The 18,693-nt window shown below is 40.1% G+C and overlaps 1 protein-coding gene across 2 annotated transcripts in view; it reads right to left on the bottom strand.

Annotated features, from left to right (window-relative positions):
- The window catches only part of LOC119649689 (insulin-like growth factor-binding protein complex acid labile subunit), a 60,972-nt gene that overhangs the window by 27,138 nt on the left and 15,141 nt on the right, over window positions 1-18,693 (bottom strand). The window lies entirely within an intron of this gene.

Below are 18,693 nucleotides of genomic sequence, written 5' to 3'. Positions count from 1 at the left end.
CTTTTTGCATCTTCATGTATAGTCCAGCTCTTAGATCGAGCATTTTCAGCGCTTCATGTAAATTTTCTGGGACTAATCCCGTCATTGAAATGACCACCGGAACTACTTCGATCTTTTGAAGTTTCCAAGCTGCTTCATATCGTCCGCCAAAGGGCCGAAGTTTCGGATTTTTTGGAGCTGTTTTTCAGCTGTTCGGCAGCTCTATTGTGCATGTTGTTGTTTGCAAGAACTACCCTTTCCCGCCTATTGGCAGATTCTAAATCCGTATTACTCCACTGTATCACAGCGACAGTATATAGAGGAACGGGAAGGGTGAAGGTGTTGATCATTTAATCCGTATGGATGAGGCTGATTCAGCACGGAAAGTCTATAAGGGCAATATCTACGGTAGAAAAAGAAGACCCTGCCTGGGATGGAGCGATGGCGTAGGTCAGAACGCCAGACAGTTTTTAGGGATATCGAATTGGTGGACCTTGGCGCAAAACCGGGATGTCTGGAGTTCCTTATTAAGGCAAGCCTAGACCGGATACCGATTGTTGCGCCGTTGATGATGATGACCAATTACAGATGGGAAGTATTGATAATATACCTTTTTGAAAAGTCACAGGGTATGTATAATTGATGTGCTAAATTTAAGCAAAGTAACTTTGTAAATAGTTTCAAAAAGAAAACACCATACTAAAAAAAATTGTGTATATTATATATCTAGGGAAAATCTGTCAAAATGTAATGAGTACTGATTGCCGATCGTCTATACTTTTTGAAATAATAAAGAAATTACCTAAACTTCTGCTAGATATAACCCAATAAAAGCTAGTTCATCTGTTTTGGTAAGAAATTCTCTAATAAACATTGTGTAATTTGTTATTATGTCATAACTTTGTAAATGCTTATATTAAATTTGATTACCAAATAAAAAGAGGAATTCGCATTCATGGTTTCCAATGATAATCAATACTCAGAATAAATAGCTCGATACATTCTTGCAATCAAACAATAACAAAGCAAATAATTTAGCAAGTACAGATAAGAACTTTATAGCGTCAACCATCTAAAGCAAGTACGGGTCTTATCCACACAATATTATAATCAATTAATGCTAAAATTTTAATCATGGAGGGTGCCTATTGTGCCCATTCTATTTGGCATTTTCCGACGCCAACTGGTGACCTTCTCCAGCAGATGTGGTAGTAGCCAAAAATATAATCCATGCTCGTGTTTATATAAACGTTCATTTTAACCCAGTTACCCAAGCTATAAAATGTTGACAAACTCTTAAAATATTAACCTATATTCATGAGCCGCCTAGAAACAATGCGCTTAGCTCTGCGAGGGAGGCCTACGGCCAAAATGAGTTTTATTGAAATTTTCTCTGACGGGGCCGTTGCGATTATTTTGAAATGAGAGAATTTGTCGTCATACTTCTTTATATCGAATGTCTTCCTAGGTCATTTCCACTTGGATTATTCATCGATAATGGAATTTTATTAAAATCACCAATCCGTGATGTAATACTATTCTGGAAAATTTTAACATGAAAGTGAGGTTCGACTTTAATTCGGGGTCCTCGAGAACGAGGTAAAGTTTTCATTCTAATGGTTGTTCTCTCTACTATGCAAAATATGTAGGACAATATGTGTAAAAACTGTTTACTTGTAGAACCTAATTCGAGTAACATTTTTTAAGATTTTGTGATTACTGTCTGTCTGTCTGTCTGCCACAGGCACTTTTCTCCAAAATGGCTTAACCGATCCAAACAAAATTTGGTATATATGGCAGCTGACATAAACTTAGGAGGAGTATAAAGACGGGATATAAGTTTTGACATTGTAAAATCCGAGCAAGGAGTCAAGATGTGCACAATTAAAGTGAAACAGGACTTCTTTTCGGAAACTACACTACCAAGGAATTTGAAAAAAATCAGGGTGCTGTGCTTATATGAAATCTAGGTCTCAAAATAAGTCCCATCCCAATATCTATTCAAATAAATTTACTATTAATATATTAGCAACTTTTTGAAGATGTATGGAAACCCGCCCCCCCCTTCCTCTATATTTATCCTAGTAGTATGCTGACATCATAATTAATGAGAATGATTGACATTCGAGTGAAAAATTAAGGCTCAATTTATTAAGAAGAATTCTCCCCGGCCCTTTTTGAGGTTTTGTTTGCGGCTATACCGATTAATAGGAAATTTGGTGAGAAGGTGGGAACTGTGAACTCCCAGACATGCAGTGAGTAACATCCTTCTACGTGGAGATTAAGGGAGAAAGAGGGAAGTGAAGCCCATGATGTTTTACGTAGGCACCTGTCGTGAGACTTAATCCTACGGTCCTTTTAAGACACGGATTGATTTTGTGACCACAATCAGAGCCCCGCTGAGACAAGCAACAACAGTACCCGTCTATACCAAGTGCATGGCTTAGCATTCATACTGGTGGATGCAAGAATTACCTAAATCTCTACCGAACTATGGAGTACGGCACCCGTGTTGATACGCAACACCACCACGTCGAGGCCCGAAGGTCTCTTCTCGCTTGAGCATAACCGCAACCACCATGAAACTCCCACTAGGGGGGCCAACCGAAAATAACCGAGCTGTTCTCACATACAACAGGAGTTCACCCGAAGTATGTGAGTCCAGGGGCTTTCCCAGTTGGAGAAAGAGGGAAGAGGGAAAGAGGGGTGTATAATTTTTTTCCCCGAATATAGCCATGTTGGGTATCAAATGAAAGATCATGATTAGTACTTTTCGATGCCGTTTTGAGATTTGTTGGAAAGACGGGAGGTGGGAGGAGTCGAAAGTGATGATTTCTTTAAAGGACCCATTCTCGGAAACTATTCAACCAAAAAATCAGAAAAAAATCATGAAGCTGCCTCTATACGGTGTCCAGGCCTCAAAATGCTCTCTATATTAATATCTCCCACATTAAATTATTAATAATATATTAATATATTTTTGGGAAAATTATATGTTAAGAGTATCTCTGGAGAGTTTTGCCTCCTTCTCCTGGTACATAGCCTTCAGAAGATCGACATAATTTTCCGGGTTGAAGATTCAAATCATATTATGGACACATAGCCGTTCTGTTGAAAACCGCAATAGCAGGTTCTATGCAGAGCATAGTCATATTCTATGCAGAGCAACGGAGAACTACCTCAAAAGCCAGCTGAACTTGAATTTACCTACATAATCAGTTTCACTAGCTGGCTGAATAGAAAACGTGAGGACAACACTGACTTTGACGCCTGCCTGTAGCTATTCATGCTCTAACTTTTGGAATGTCTATAGTCGGACGAAACCAACAAATATTTATGGAACAATAAGAGAATTTGTCATTATTCCACCAGAGGTTAAGTTCTCTGCTGGCTAATATGCATCATCTGAGGATTGTGTTGTATTTTGTTCTGTAGAAAGCTCTTTCTGTCCGGGTACCCCATTTGGCTGCATCAAGTTAGTTAAACCATCGACTTGGCTTGCCAGCATCACAGTCTCGCAAATTAGAGCCGACATATTATGCCTCAGCACAGTACCGACGAATGTCAGTCCCACAGACAGACCCTCCTTTCGGTTTGTATTTATGTCACTTCCGTTGGCTAGTATCACGTCTAATCGCGCAAAACCTAACAACGAACTATGCTGTTTCGGCACTTGTCGATCGAACTTTATCGTATCCGTGACAGGCCGACCAAGAAAATGCATCCAATGTGGCTAGTAATAACATGATCTGATCGAGTAACAAGCCTCGGAAAAATGCTAGGACGTCGACCTCAGTCGACTCGGCAGGACGGGCCCCGGTTTTGTAGAGCAATGGGCAAGGGTTCTTGACACATGGACGGCGTCAGGACGTAAGTAAGTTAGTCCGAGCAAAACAAATAGGTGTCTGCACGCTAAATACTGGTACCCTAACAGGAAAGACTCAGAGGGTTTCCGTGCTGTCATTAAAGAAGTCGAACGATTTGATGACCGCCTGATGAAGCTCACCACTATATCAGCTGATTGCATTATTCACTTCTTTACCGCGTACGCACCACAGCCAGGTCGACCTGATGCCGAGAAAGATGCCTTCTGGCAACTTCTCGATGCAAAGACCAGAAATGTACCTACTGATGACTACATCATCATTGCCGATGAACTTAATGGTAATGTGGGCGAAAAGGCAGACGGTAACAGGTGCCACAGGGGAAAGCAGTTTGGAGCATGCCGTGAGAGTGGTGAGCGTATAATCGACTTTGCGGACACCCATGACCTTGTACTTACGAATACATGGTTTCTTAAAAGATTCCTTCATCTTTCTACATTTTATATTGGGAATAGTAAAACGCAAATCGACTATATTCTCAAAAGATGCCGACATCACTGATTGCAAAGCCGTTCCCTATGATGCTATCGCACCCCAACATTGGCTGTTGATTGCCGTCCTGCGAATTAAGCCACCGATAAAGCGCGCATTAAATAGTGGCGATTTCCGGGGAAGAAAGAAGAAATGATCTCACTTAAACGATTACCAACCATTACAAATGTGGAAGAATCGTGGAACCAAATTAAAGACACAATACACAAAACCACCTCTGCAACCCGAAGGGTCATCAATAAAGAACGAAGTTGAAATGAAGGTCCGTGAAAAAAATGCCTCTATCACAAGTTTTTCGATGATGAAACGCCAATTGGCAATTTTATAAGAATGTCAGCCGGGAAACAAAGAAAGCGATCACTGTCACCCAAGCGGTCCCTTACAAACATCGGTTACTCATGGAGAAACACCGCCCTCTTTACATTGCATTTCTGGATCTAGAGAAGGCGTTTGACGGTGTGCCATACGAACTCATCTGGTGGCAGGTGTATCAAAACCGCTTCGTATCACTGTTGATGTTCATTAAGTAAGCGCCCTCTCACCACTCCTCTTTGTTCTTGTTATGGCTACTGTCACACGGGACATCCAAGGTCCAGCGCCCTATACACTGCTTTATGCGGATAATGTTTTCTTAGTGTGTAATAGGAAAAATGATCAGGAGCAACTTGTCCAGAAATAGAATGATCGAATCATGCAACAATTTTTGATAACCGATGCCTATAAAACAGGCACAATCCTTGCCAGCGGTTGAGAAGCCGGTACTATACGCTTGCACCTCTGTCGAAATGATTTAGGTGCTTAATATATGGTTGCCATTCATCCCGTGGTAGGGTATAGCGCATCAGCCACACCTAGGTGCCATCGCACGCGGTTACTTGAAATACCCTTCAGCTCTCCCCATGACTTCCCGAGACGCTCGCACTCCTCCTCTATTATCCAGCTCCAAATGCCCGTGGGGCGACCCACTCGTCGGCCATCTTGAAAGAGTGGATTCTACTGCATGGCGTCGTCCGCAATGCAATTGTCGCCTTTCCTTAATGTATGACCTATCCCCTGCTACTTCCATCTTCTGATCAAATCACGTACGAGTGCCAAGCCTGTGTGACGACCAAGTTCTTCGTTTGAGATACTGTCAGGCAAGCGCATAGGTATTGATGAAAGCTTAGACCTTTTGGGTATTAATGGAGTTCACTTTTCATATGCTACTCCCATATAGCAACCCATAAAGATCACAAGGATGAAACGGTATCAACGTAGTCGGGGTGTTTGAGGAAAAATGTCATCCATTGAATTATCCGCGTCCTCTGGATAAGGCAGCATGACGATCGTCACCTATAGCAAGGAGAAATAATATTGGCGACAGCATGCAATCCTGACAGACTTCAAAATCATTTGAGGTTCTACCTCAGCACAGCACGTGACATTTTACGATGTTGCTTTAATAATAATGGCCAGAATGCCCTTTCTGCGTGGAATAATGCAGATACACTCCTTGTAAACGAAAACTTTCTCGAAATTGAAGAAGAGCAGGTGCTACGAATATCTAAATTTCGCGCACTGTTTCAAAATTATGCGTATTGTGTTGATGTGGTCAATGCAGGAGGATTCAAAGTGAAAATCAGATGGCCTTCAGCCGATCAAGCTTTCGAGATGTTCTTTGATGCGTTCCAGGATTATTTTAGCTATTATCTTTGCATCGACAACGAGCACGCAGATTTTCCGACAATTGTCACACTCATAACGGATTCTCTTTTTGGAATCTAAACGATCATCCCCGTCTTCCACTGTCTGGGAAAGCTACCGGGTTTCCAAGATCTCCATATGAGCGGAAATAGAAGATCTATAGTAACGGCAGGTGCAGTATTAATTAATTCTGGGGGGAGACCGTTAAGGGGGTCGCAGCTCCAAAAAACTGCTAGAAGTGGCGGAAGCTACACGCAAGCGAACGTAAGTGATCATTAGATGGTGACCCCTTTCGAGGCCGATGTCAGCGCCTTTCTTGTTACGCACACCCAGAAGACAACTGCTAAACCTACTACTGATCGCGAAGTAGTCGGTCTGATTGCTCCTACGGCGTTAGTCATTTGAAACGCAACTGATCTTATGGCAGGTTCTGTGCTCGAACATTGTACCACCAATGATTAGGCGGTGGAATCTGCAGAAATCCACGAAACTCCGAACAAGACCGATACGGTCGCCAAGACTGTGTTTCCCCATCGCGTGTCCGAGCAAGGGGTTGGGTGTAGGTTAAATCCCACCTTAGCATTAGGAAGCCTTACTTGAACTGCGTTTAATTGCCCGTAGGAAGCATCCTTCTTCACTCTTTTGGAAGTCTCCGTTGGTGTGTGTAGCATTGTACAATTGTAATGCTCCTTTATCTGGACCGAAATTTTGCAGTTAGAAGGAAAGGAGTACTCTCCAGAGTCCCACCACCTTACTTCGCTTAGTTCCAAGATGTTCAGCTTATATCGTTGGAATTTCCGTTCAAGTTGGAGAAAGTGAGCATTCTGAAGATCCTCGGTACCGGTGTTGAGAAGCATGCGGACAATCCAGATCCCAAATATAGTCCGTTTTCGATAGCCAAAAGTCGTAGCCGTGAGGGAAATTCCTATCAGAGGCGTTATTGAGGTTTCGTATGCAAAAAAGTTTGAAAATTTGCAGGTCGCTAGCCTACAAATTTCTATTCCTTTAAGTCGACTCTCACGGCAAGCAGGGAGTGCTTTGAGTGTATTTTTAAACCTCAACTCAGAGGACACTAGCATTCATTGCATTCATATTCCGGTTTTTGGTTTATGGGATTAGAAAAGCATTATGCCTGTATCCATTTGTAGTGCTTTCAACCTCCGAATTCTTTCAGTCAAAATCGATTGACATGAACTTGAGGGTGTGGGTAGAATGTGACATACGAGCACCGATGTGTAAAAACCCGTTGAAAAACATGCATTTTTTCAATGAAAAAACGACATGGATAAGTCGAAAACTACTATTTGTACGAAAAATTTCCACTAAACACTTTCTGCTTAGAATTGACCATTTGATGGGCTTCTAAGATTATTACGAAAAAAAATTTCCACCCCGCATCACATCGGCGCAATACAATTTTTATTTCTTATCTATCCATCACCCCCACCCGAATGTCATGTCAATCGGTCTTGACTGAAGGAATTCGGAGGTCGTGCCCAATTGTCAACTTTAATGACTTTAATGATTTGATCAGGGAACTCACTGACGGTCACGCTACTCCCAGGACAGAGGCAAAATCTGAAGCGATCGCTCTGTCCTGAATGAATTTGCTATTCACTTTGCCTGGAAAGTATTAGGTTGTTGCAAATGAAATGGCCGTTTTGGTACTAAAATTTAAAACGACTGTAAAGCTTACAAAAATTTATTTATTTGATCAAAATAGGTGCCAGTCGATTCAAAATATTTCTCTCGTACGGGATGTACGAGATTCAAGAGCATGTATGCCAGTTTCATAGAAGTCCAACTGTCGGGTGTTGATAAATTCGTCGAAGGCAACTTTAACAGCTTCTTCGTTCCTAAATTGTTTTTCCGCCAAAAATGATCCAAATGCTTAAAAAGGTGTTAGTCGGTTGGGGGAAGGTCCGGTGAATATGGTGGATGAGGCAGAGTCTCATACTGCAATTCATTCAATTTTTGAACCGATGTTCTGAATACATGACGTTGTGCATTGCCGTGAAGGGGTATCACACCATCTCTGTTGACGGTGGCTCATCAGCATCTAGCCATTGCACTGATCGGCGACGATTGTCGTATAATATCCACTTTTCATCACATGTCACTATTCTGTGCAAAAATGGGTTGCTTCTGTTGCGGGAGAGTACAGAACTGCAAATGTCCATTCGAAGCGCCATGTTTTGCTCCGTAAAGGCTTGCGGTACCCATTTGTCGAGTTTTTCACCTTTTCAAGTTGTTGCAAGTGCCGGGAAACTGTCGAATAGTGTACGCTCAGTTTTTCTGCAATGTTTCTCACAGGCTAACGTGTGTCGGATTCGCCTAGCACACCCAGCTCGTCGTTATCAATTTCTAGTCCTGGATGTCCATGTGGCTCACTTTGAAGGTTTACTTCGCCTGACCGGAATTTTTCGAACCACCGCCGTGTGGTTCGTTCGCTTACCGTATCAGCTCCAAATGCGCTGTTAATGTTCCTGGTCGCCAACGCTGCTTTATGACCGAGTTACGTATACGTTTTTGGCTCTTTCCCTTTTCCTTTTCATTCACTGTTATCACAACGATGGTCATAACTGAAATGACTCCGTGATTAAATGTAGAAGTATTTATACTTCATTATCCAACACCAGCAGCGCCGCGGTGGTTTGATACAGCAACATCGCAACTAACTTCACTTGATTGCCAAATCGGCCATTTCATATGCAACCTGAATGAATTAAAAAATTTGAAGCAAGTGACGTCGTTTCCATCGTTAGTAGATTTTCTTTTTACGTAAATAATGATATTTCGGAAACAACTAACTCTCTTTATCAGTGCTGGACCCGAAATATTTGCGGTGTTTGCGCAAAGCTGAAATCTTACTGTATTTACTACTTCCTTTCACGAGCAACTAAAATGTTTAGATAGTTGCGGGGTGATTATTCTTTTGTGCAAGGTTATTCATATGACGACCACTCTGCCATACTGAAAACACTCCCAACAAGTTGATGACCCCCAAAGACGATCGTAAATATTTTGTTCATGAGCTGTACATTACTCTCCACATTTTTTGATAAAAAAACAACAAAAATAGCATTTTCTCCCAATAAACACAACAAAATTTCAAAAACAAGACGTCCAATCGACCCTTATATAACTGTCTATAAATTAAACGAAGAGCGCCATTCAAGGGTCACGTAATCCAGTGCAATGAAGTCCCTCATCATCTTGTCGTCATCACTTTACTCGTCATGCGAATCAGATTGGATCCAATGTGGCGTCAAACGTGCGCCACATAATTTATTACCATTTCGCAGGATGTCTGCAAGAGGAACGATGGTAAAGATCCGGGAAATGGAGTAGCGATAGGTCCCCCAAGATATACAACGCAACGACTTAACATATGAGTACATTGTCAATGGTATCAAAACATAAACATTTCGTTTGAACCATGAGAAATTCTAGCGCCTGGCGCCAAGGTTTTTCTCTTTTTGCAAGCCTCATCCAACTCAATCTTTGTTGCGTACACTGCACTGGGTATTTGCACTAAGTGATGCCAAGCAACAATGCGAGTCAATCTTGATCGGTGATCCGAAGAGTAATTCCAGCAAATTGTTCACTTTATCTGATGATTCAATTGCAACGAAAAATAGGGGTGAGGAAACACCAACAAAGCTTACTGATTTTAAGTCTTTATCAACAAGGAAATGTCACAATAACGCACCATTAGTTGATCCCCAATATTTTTGCAAAAAAAAAACAACCAAACTTAACAAAGCCAATATTCTCCCCACTCAATCAATGAAAGCAGCCGACGTGCACTTCGGTCCAGTGAAAGGTCTTTCTCTATTTTCGCTTTATTTATTTTCACGAATGGAAATTCTGTTGCCCATACAAATATTATATGAAATTTCTTATCAGTTCCTATTTATAGACAAATTTTCCCACAATGTCTTCTTGCAAAAAGTTGATCACGTAGTATGTTATGGTGATATTTATTCGTTGACTCACTTAAGAAATATAATCTACTGAACTTCAATGCAAATACAGATTCCGGCAGATTAGTGATATTTTCTATTATTCGTATTGGTTAGAATATAATAATTAAACGGTTTTTAGCGCATGGCCAATCACAGGATTTTAAACAATGAATATACTATATAATGCACTGGCTTTTTTTAATTATTAGAATTTAACTTCCAACTAAATTCAAAGGCATTGAAAAGCTCGCGCCATTGTGGGTGAAGTCATAAGTCAAGGCAAGAAACTTCAGTAAACCAGCAACGGGCGGCTGCTCATCAAAATATTAAAGGGTTAAGGCTTGTTTCGGCGTTCGGAAATGTCAAGGAGGATGGTAAAATATTGTTTCTTGCCTTGCTGCACAAATGATTCCCCAAAAACCTATCTGAAAGCTTTTTAGCTGTCCCGAAAGGAAATGTACATAAGGAATGGATCGTCATTGCCCGACGAAATGCAATTACCTTGCGGTCAAGTTTATATTGCTGTGAGGATCTTTTCAATGTGAGTTAACATATGATAAACAATCTTAATTAATGCTATAGGGTGTGTGGCGTTAAAAACTCGCGGAGGCACGGCACCCACGGCCATATTCTTCTTCTTAAATGCAATTTTAAAAAAAGTTCAATAGGCTCCGTTCCAGCCATCGTGTTGTCAACCTGTTGCAATCCTGTCAGCGTGGGTACGATTACGGTTTCCGTAGCCCCATGATTCGATGATGGATACTGGTACAATGGCCTTAAATAAAACTAAAATAAAAAGGAAAAAATTTCGAAATTTCCTTTCGTTTCTGAAATATTGAAGGTTGAAGTTTTCGAATTGGTCCCAATTCATGTACTTCCAGTAGTCACGGATTTTGACGATGGATTTTCGTAAAATGTTTAGACATCTCGGTTAGCTTTCGGAATATTGAAAACTTTTCAATATCTTGCCTAGTTTCTCGTCAAATTGAATTTCAGTTCGTTCACTGCCATTTTATTATATTTGTTATTCAATTCTAATTAAACAAAGAACTTAATAAACTCTTTTGTTAAAAATGTAGCTTAAAAAACTTGAAGGTAGCTATAATTTCGTTTAAAATCCTACTCATTCCTATTCATATTCATGCGAATTTACTGTACTCCCACGAAATTATAGTATGTAAGTATCACTTTCTATCTATCTATCTATCTATCTTCAACAATTGTCCTGCCAATGCCGTCTTCTGCGTAATCTGCACATTCATTGAGAAGAGGTCGCTTTGCGGAGGCAAATACCGTTTTTTCTCTTCCGAACCCAACTGCACACCTATTTTCAAAACCTTGACGCAGCTCTGGTTAAGCATATGTTTACTTCTGGCCACATCTACAATCTGGATGAGACGAGGATTCAGATAGTCCCAAATAAGTTGTTCAAACATGTTGCATCCACTGGGAAACGAGAAGTCAGGAAAATAGTGGCTGCTGAGCAAGGGCATACAGTGTTAGTGGCTCGCTCAGTGAGGGTTACAGGTCAATATATTCGGCTATTCTTTATTTTTGCCAGAAAACGTAAGAATCGCATAATCATAAAAGACGCCCACACATGGACCTCTTCTATACTATCCAAATTTCTTTTGTTTCTTATTAGCAACCTAAATAATAAAGCTTGAAAATGAAAACAAACAACCTCATGTCCACCCTCGAATTAGGCGTTGAAGCAGTGAATCAAAGGAGATTTCTCTTCAACTTGAGAGAAGCTATCACAATTAAAATATAGGATCGTCACAGAAGAAACAACTAAAGGAAAAAAATGCGAGGAGCCCTCCAGATAATAAAACCCCCCTCTTTCCATCACCACCCACTTTACTGAAAGCTTTCAAAGAGAAGGACATAAAAGCATTTTTAAATACTACTGGGTCGTATAGGATCATTATTTTTCTTAAGTCCTTGAAGTACCATACCAGAATATTCACTATTATCAAAGATAAAGGATTGGAAACCTCCGCAAGTACCCTTAACAGCACGAGCGGTGCAGTCCGGATTGCAATGAAACACCTAATCTGCGTTGAACCCATATACTTCTCTCCAGTTATTTTTTCATAATTGAGTTACCTAAAGTGCCTCCTCGCCCAATTCTGTTCATATACATATGTGAAAAATTATTTGACTTTTCGTTTGAACTTCTTACTGTCAAGTTCCCTTCTTTCTCTATCTTCCTCTTCGGTCACTTCAATTTCACATATTGAACCACCACATTCAAAATCTACCCCTTAAATTCGAAGTGAAACTCTATTAAATCATAAAGTTGAATTTCCGTAAAGCCTACTTCGATACTGTCAAGTTATCTCTAGCATCAATAAACTGTGATCGCATATTAGCTAACTTAGCATACGAAAAGTTCTAAGTATTCTATACAACATCCTTTCCGCCCCCGCCCACTGTGAGGTCCGTTTCCCTCCCAAATATATGGGGCGCTCTTGACCAGATTATTTGTCCATAGATATCTCGCAACAATACTCAACCTTTTCGTGCTTTCATCAATTTCGCTGGCTTCACTGACGATTGCCCAAGGCACTCCTGTGACTTACTTCGTCCTTACCTCTTTTCCGTGTTTTGCCTTCTCCTACGTCTTCTAGCTGCAGACTGTTATAAACCACTTGCCCTTACTCCTTTCCTAGTTGACTTCCTCATTGATAAACTTGACATCAATATAAATGACTGATGTCCTTCCAAACGTCCTTCTATTATAGTTTATTGTAAACAATACATCGCTCTTCTTCTATACATAATTTTCCACAAAATTCTCTACGAATTCTACTTTTCTCACCTTTAGAAAGAGTGCCTTATTATGTGTATTCTCAAAAGCGGTGGCTCTACTTTGGACGTAAACTACCGCTCTATCGCCTCTTGTTCTAACATCCTCGAGAGATACTTCTCCAACTTGTTGACCACGCACTTTGCTTACCCCATAACGTAAGACCAACATAGCTTTGCGAAAGATCAATTTATTAATTTTAATTTTTTCGACCTTACTTTTACTTTACTTACATTAAATTCGGTTCTAAACTTCCGAATCCTCTAAAGCCTTTGATTCTCTTAACTATGACATCTTAGCCCCCCCCCCCCTTGCTTAACTTCCTTACATCAATTATCAATTATATTTTGGCGATCCTCCAAAGCTAATTTTGAACGGTGCCTATCTGATTCCTTCTTCCCTTCCTCTTGAGTTCCCAAGGTTCTCTAGTAGGCCATCTACTCATGATAATTTTATACACATAGATGACCTGAAATTATTTCCTTTTGTTTCGTTTCCCTGGTTCTCTAACAATCTAACTTAGATAAATGATTGGTTTCATCCTACGTTTCTTTTCCGATTTCAAATCAGCCCAGTCCTGCTTAAAACTAAATATCTTTGCTGGAAATATATCTGAATATTATTCTATTATGTCTTTTGCGCAACTCATCAATCAATCAAGATACATCTGAGAACACAGAATTTTTAAGTAAAACCTCCGTAAGTATGGACAATCCCTTTGACTACTGACCTCCTTCCAAGACCTGGGTGTAATATTCGACGACAGACATTTTTGAAGTACAAGTTTCCAATCAAATTCAACTTCAGACTTTTCTAAACTAATTTCAGTATTTTTCATTTCAAATTCAAATTTTTTCATTTCAAATTCAACATTTTTTCAATAGTGAACTACTGGATAAGTATGGAGGAGAAAGGGTAGAGCTGGAATTCTAAAAAAAAAAAACAAAAACAAAATTATTGACGGAATAGCATCCAAAAACCCTAGCAAACCTCTGTTACCTCGACAATCGGCACGAATCCGAGTAAAACCTCTATAGGGCTATTATACCTGTATATTACCGACTCCCATATGATTCACTTGTTCAATAAAACTAAAAGCATCTAAAAGCTAAGTCCTGCGACACTGCACTGACTTTCCGTGAAATTGAAGGACAGGAATAAAATCTTTTTGAAGTTCCCTCTCAAATTGATAAAGATATTTTTCGAAAGAGTGCAGAATCATTCGCAATTCAAAATACGGTTTCGTCCAGGGCAGAGGCACCTTATTTGACACTGCCTCACCTTCACCCTGAGATCAGCATGGCCAAAAGCGGCTATGGGCAATAATCGCTCCTTTATATCATATCTAACCATTGAAGCAAAATTAATTTGTTCGAGAAATGAAGAAGTCCTAGGTACGCATCCATTTAAATGTTAGTCCGGACCAAATAGAAGCAAGCTTTCTCCTATTTGGTGTTCTACGGGCCCCACCTTCTGAAATAAATACCAAATTTACAAAACAATGACTGACAATTTCGTTCAAGCCAGAGGCAACTTTGACACACGAGAAATGGAAGCACAGCTTGGTCACTCATGATTTTTACGAAAAAAAATTCAAAAATTTAAATAAAAAGAAAGTAGTTCGGGTAGGACAAATGAATTATAATAGTTACCCAAAATGTGGGGAATAATACGCCAATTGAACCTACAGGCGATCATTGACGTTTTATGGCAATATACTGCTGCTCCTCGAAAAACCGTTTCAGAAGCTTTTACTCTTCCTCCATCACTTTGCCCCACGCAACTCTGGGGCAACGCAATCGTCGGCCATTCTAGTATCGAGGATCCCTTTGCAGGGCAAAGTTTGCAAATGCTGCGATATCTCCGAAATGAGGTTTTCTCTTCTACCAAGTTCAGCATTCCCCTCCCCTCTATAGAGTTTAGGGTTCCTGAGTTCCAGAGGCCTTCCGGTCCTCTGCTAGGCGAAGGAGTAATGCAAGCCATTCTTCATGTTACTGTCTTGACCGATGTTCAGTATGTCTAGTTATTGAATATATCTATCTATCCTTGTACTCTAATCGGAGTCGACTGGCTTAACCATTGACCTGACTATTACTGTATGACCACTCACATCTATAGACGCTTCATCTCGCGAGCCCTCACGGGTAACTGCAGTCACATCACCTAATAACATTTAGATAATATCACTTCACAATTAGAAATATCCTCCATTGAAACTGAAGTAATATTTATCATATTAGCTTATGCAAGTTGTTTTCAACAAACATACATACATAAACTTGTAGGAAATCAACTACTTCTACTTTTTCATTGTTCATTCCGGGTACTGAAAACATTCAAGTGTCAACCAGAAATAATTACATCAGAACAGATAATCAAAAGTAGTAAACCAGCTCACACAAAATACATGATGCCGACAAGTGACCCATGTCTAATAATCTCGTTGAATTCTCCAAACGAAAGCTATTCTCTCGCAAATTACTACTCATGTTGTGATGCTGATGATAACCGGCAATAACTTATTTCACATCCAGAAATTTTCCCAATGCATCATCATCAATCACTAATCGAACTCGTGAAATTCAATTCACAATTTTTATTATTAATTGCAGCACATTAAGGTTGACTTTCTACAGTCATCGTTCTGCTACCGCTGAGTATGCTCTAGAATGTGGACGTGGGTGATGAATGCTATGCGACATAGCATGAAGTGTTCGATCACATAGTAAACAGCTTAACACATCACATCCTGATTTCTGATAAAATTGACATTGACCAGGGGAAGGGTGTGGGTTTATACGTAAGATAGTGTGACCAATTTTCTTATCTGTTTTTTAAAAAATGTTGTGGATATTGTTTATTTGTGGCGCGAATTGTATAAATCTCAAATTGATTTAAGTCCTAAACGAAGTTGTTCGAAATTTACTATTTATGAACATTTTTTTTTCAACATGGATTTTTTTCAGATTAATTTTATCCCAATAATCCCTAAGTCCCCATTGCAAAAGCATATTTTTAAAAAATGGTCTCCTGGAAGACCAGCAATTTTGCCGCAAAAATTGGTTTTTCCTAGGATACTGCAAGTCATCAAGTCCTCATCCTTTTCGACAGGATAAACTTTATACTAGGTTGTTCAATAAGTTTTGAGATTCGATAAGAGAGGGCGTTTTTTTTATTTTTATTATGTTGGTACACTCTTCATGGTTGGTTGGTACACAAGCCATTTAGTATCGGCATGTCACAGTATTTTTTACAATGGAATGAATTTTTATTTTTGGAAGGTTTAAAAGCAAACGAAATTTATGAAGGAATGTTGAAAGGACTCTTTGCCTTTAATTATTGCAATATAAAGATGGCTGCTCCTTTTAAACGTGGTCGTACAAACCTTGATGGCGGTCCACGTCAAGAACGTCCAAAGCACCAACAACAACAGAAATCGTAGAAAAATGGAGGATATCGTATTGCAAAATCGTTCAGTTACCGAAAGAAATTCAGTAGAAGGCCTAGGCATCCCATTGAGTAGTGTAAGCAATATTTTGACTGAAGTATTGGGTTTCAAAAAGCTGTGGGCACAATGGGTACCGTATTCGCTCACAATGGAACAAAAACACTTTCGAATGCGACTTTCTCAGCAACATTGAGAGCGTTTTCGAAGGATTTTGTCTACCACCATGATCCTGAATCAAAACAAGAAGCAAAGAGTGGAGTGAACCTGGTTCTTTGGCTCCGAAACGAGTTCGTGTCCAGAAATCGGCCAAGAAGAAAGAAAAATTCTCAATATTAATGTAATCTTTTAGACCAGCTAAAGAAAAAAATTCGTGAAAAAAAGACCAGGTTTTTTCCTTTTCATCAGGACAATGCACGTGTCACAATAACATGTTGACAATGCCTAAAATCTATGAATTCAAATTCGAATTGTTGGAGAATCCACCGTATTCACTCCTAGCGACCGTTTTTCATCAAATGATGAGGTCATACCAGCTGTGGAAGCGTATTTTTCAACTTTTCTAGATTCTCACTTCAGGGATGGAATTCATAAATTGGAATCTCGTTGAAACAGGTTTATTGATCTTCACGGAACTGAACACTGAACAATTAAGTGCATTTCAAATCATAAAATTGTGTTTTTCTTATCGAACCGCAAAACTTATTGAACAACCTGGTAGTATGCACGTTTGATTCCGAAAGGGAGAGCTTCGTATATCTAACAACATAGATGCCAACCCTGCCAGGGGCTTCAACGTGCTCAAAAATCAGTATAGCACCTCTCACGAAATCGCCAACTCTATCCTTCCCACTTATTATTGCTGTACTTGCGGATTGTGTGCTTCCAAGACAGTCTGCACTGACTCAACTTTTGAGTTCCATCTCGTTTTCTAAGGGACTCCAACTTGGCTGACTCATCCCGCTTAAGAACCCTACACAACTTTTTACCTGGGGAGTTGCAGCTCATTCTCAAGAAGTTCATAGAATTTTATCCAATCCAATTTCCCCGGATTCCGTCATTGCAGTATAGTCTGTTCACCTGCAATAGTTAGACGAAATTTTGAGGGTGGTCTCGGAGTAAGACTCCGGCTAACACCTGCCTCTTCAGGCCTCAAGAACGTTGGGGCACATCCCACGTCCACAGTCATGAAATTAGTCGAAGTGATAAAATCAAATAGCTTCCCTCCTCTAGGATTGCATCTCATGCTTCCCGAACAAATACGTTAATCGTTCGCATCATAACCTACTAAGAGTTCAAGACTACTTGATTTTGCATACTTAAAAGATCCTTTAATTCTTACGACCGTGGAGGACACAGAGAATCATTAGGGTAAGTAAGCAGAGACAACTATCGCGCTTTTCTTCTTACCATTAATCTGGTATTATAAGATGACCGCAACTGACTCCTGGGATCATATTGGCCTTGTGGGTCCTTCATCGCAAAAGATCTTATATCCCTTAACTGATCCAATACCACAGAGTTTTTTAAATCAAACCCAAGCCCCTTACACCAGAAAGATATAAGATTAGACCTGCAGCATTGTCAGCTTTGTTGCCTCTAAATGATTGACCAACCTTTCCCTTTTTCGACATAAGCGTAGTCTTATCTATAATAGAAAATTGAAATAGGGGCATGCTATGGTCACGATTCCGCCAAAGCCAATCATCAAAGACTCGGTTCTCGCAAATTTGATTCCAAAAACTGACATCAAACCAGCCCATGTCTCTAATTCCATTTTTTCCGCTCTTGCGTAAAAGGTGTAAAAGGAGTTACTTCCAGGATGGATCTGCCCTGTTCGTCTACGTGAGCCCTCATACGGAAGCTCTCCCAGTTTATGCAGTATCCTTCGTGCACTGGATATGTTGCAAATTGCTTTATTTCTATTCTGATATGATTGGATGTCAATCCATACCAATCCCCTAAAAAGTCGAACACCATATAGTGAGTTCCCCTAAGCATTTTCAGACCCTGTTAGTCCAGTTAACTACCAAAATGAAGTCATCTATGTTTGTGGATTTGCTCTTTCTACATTCATGAACTTTACCCTTCAGTGTTCGAAATCAATGCCCAAGTTCTGTCAACTAAATATAGGAATGATGTCCCCAGCCTTCCCCGCATCAAACCCAATAAACCTGATGGTGATTACCCCCCCCCCCCCCGCCTTTAAAAGTTATGAGCCCATTTTGAGGGGGGGGGGGGATCATTTGATACCAACATGGTAAAAGTTGGAATTTTCAACCCTGGGATGAGGTGATATGTAGAAGAAAAAGAAAGATCCCCCTCCCTAAAAGGCCATGGTGCCTCAAAGCAAGGCCATTATCATGCCAAAACGATACTCTCTCTCAAATTCCATTGAAAAATCGCTCATCTACCTTAAAGAGTTATAGC

Source organism: Hermetia illucens, chromosome 2 (genome assembly GCF_905115235.1).
Source record: "Hermetia illucens chromosome 2, iHerIll2.2.curated.20191125, whole genome shotgun sequence".
Lineage (NCBI taxonomy): Eukaryota > Metazoa > Arthropoda > Insecta > Diptera > Stratiomyidae > Hermetia > Hermetia illucens.
This window is presented reverse-complemented; position numbering and strand designations above follow the sequence as displayed.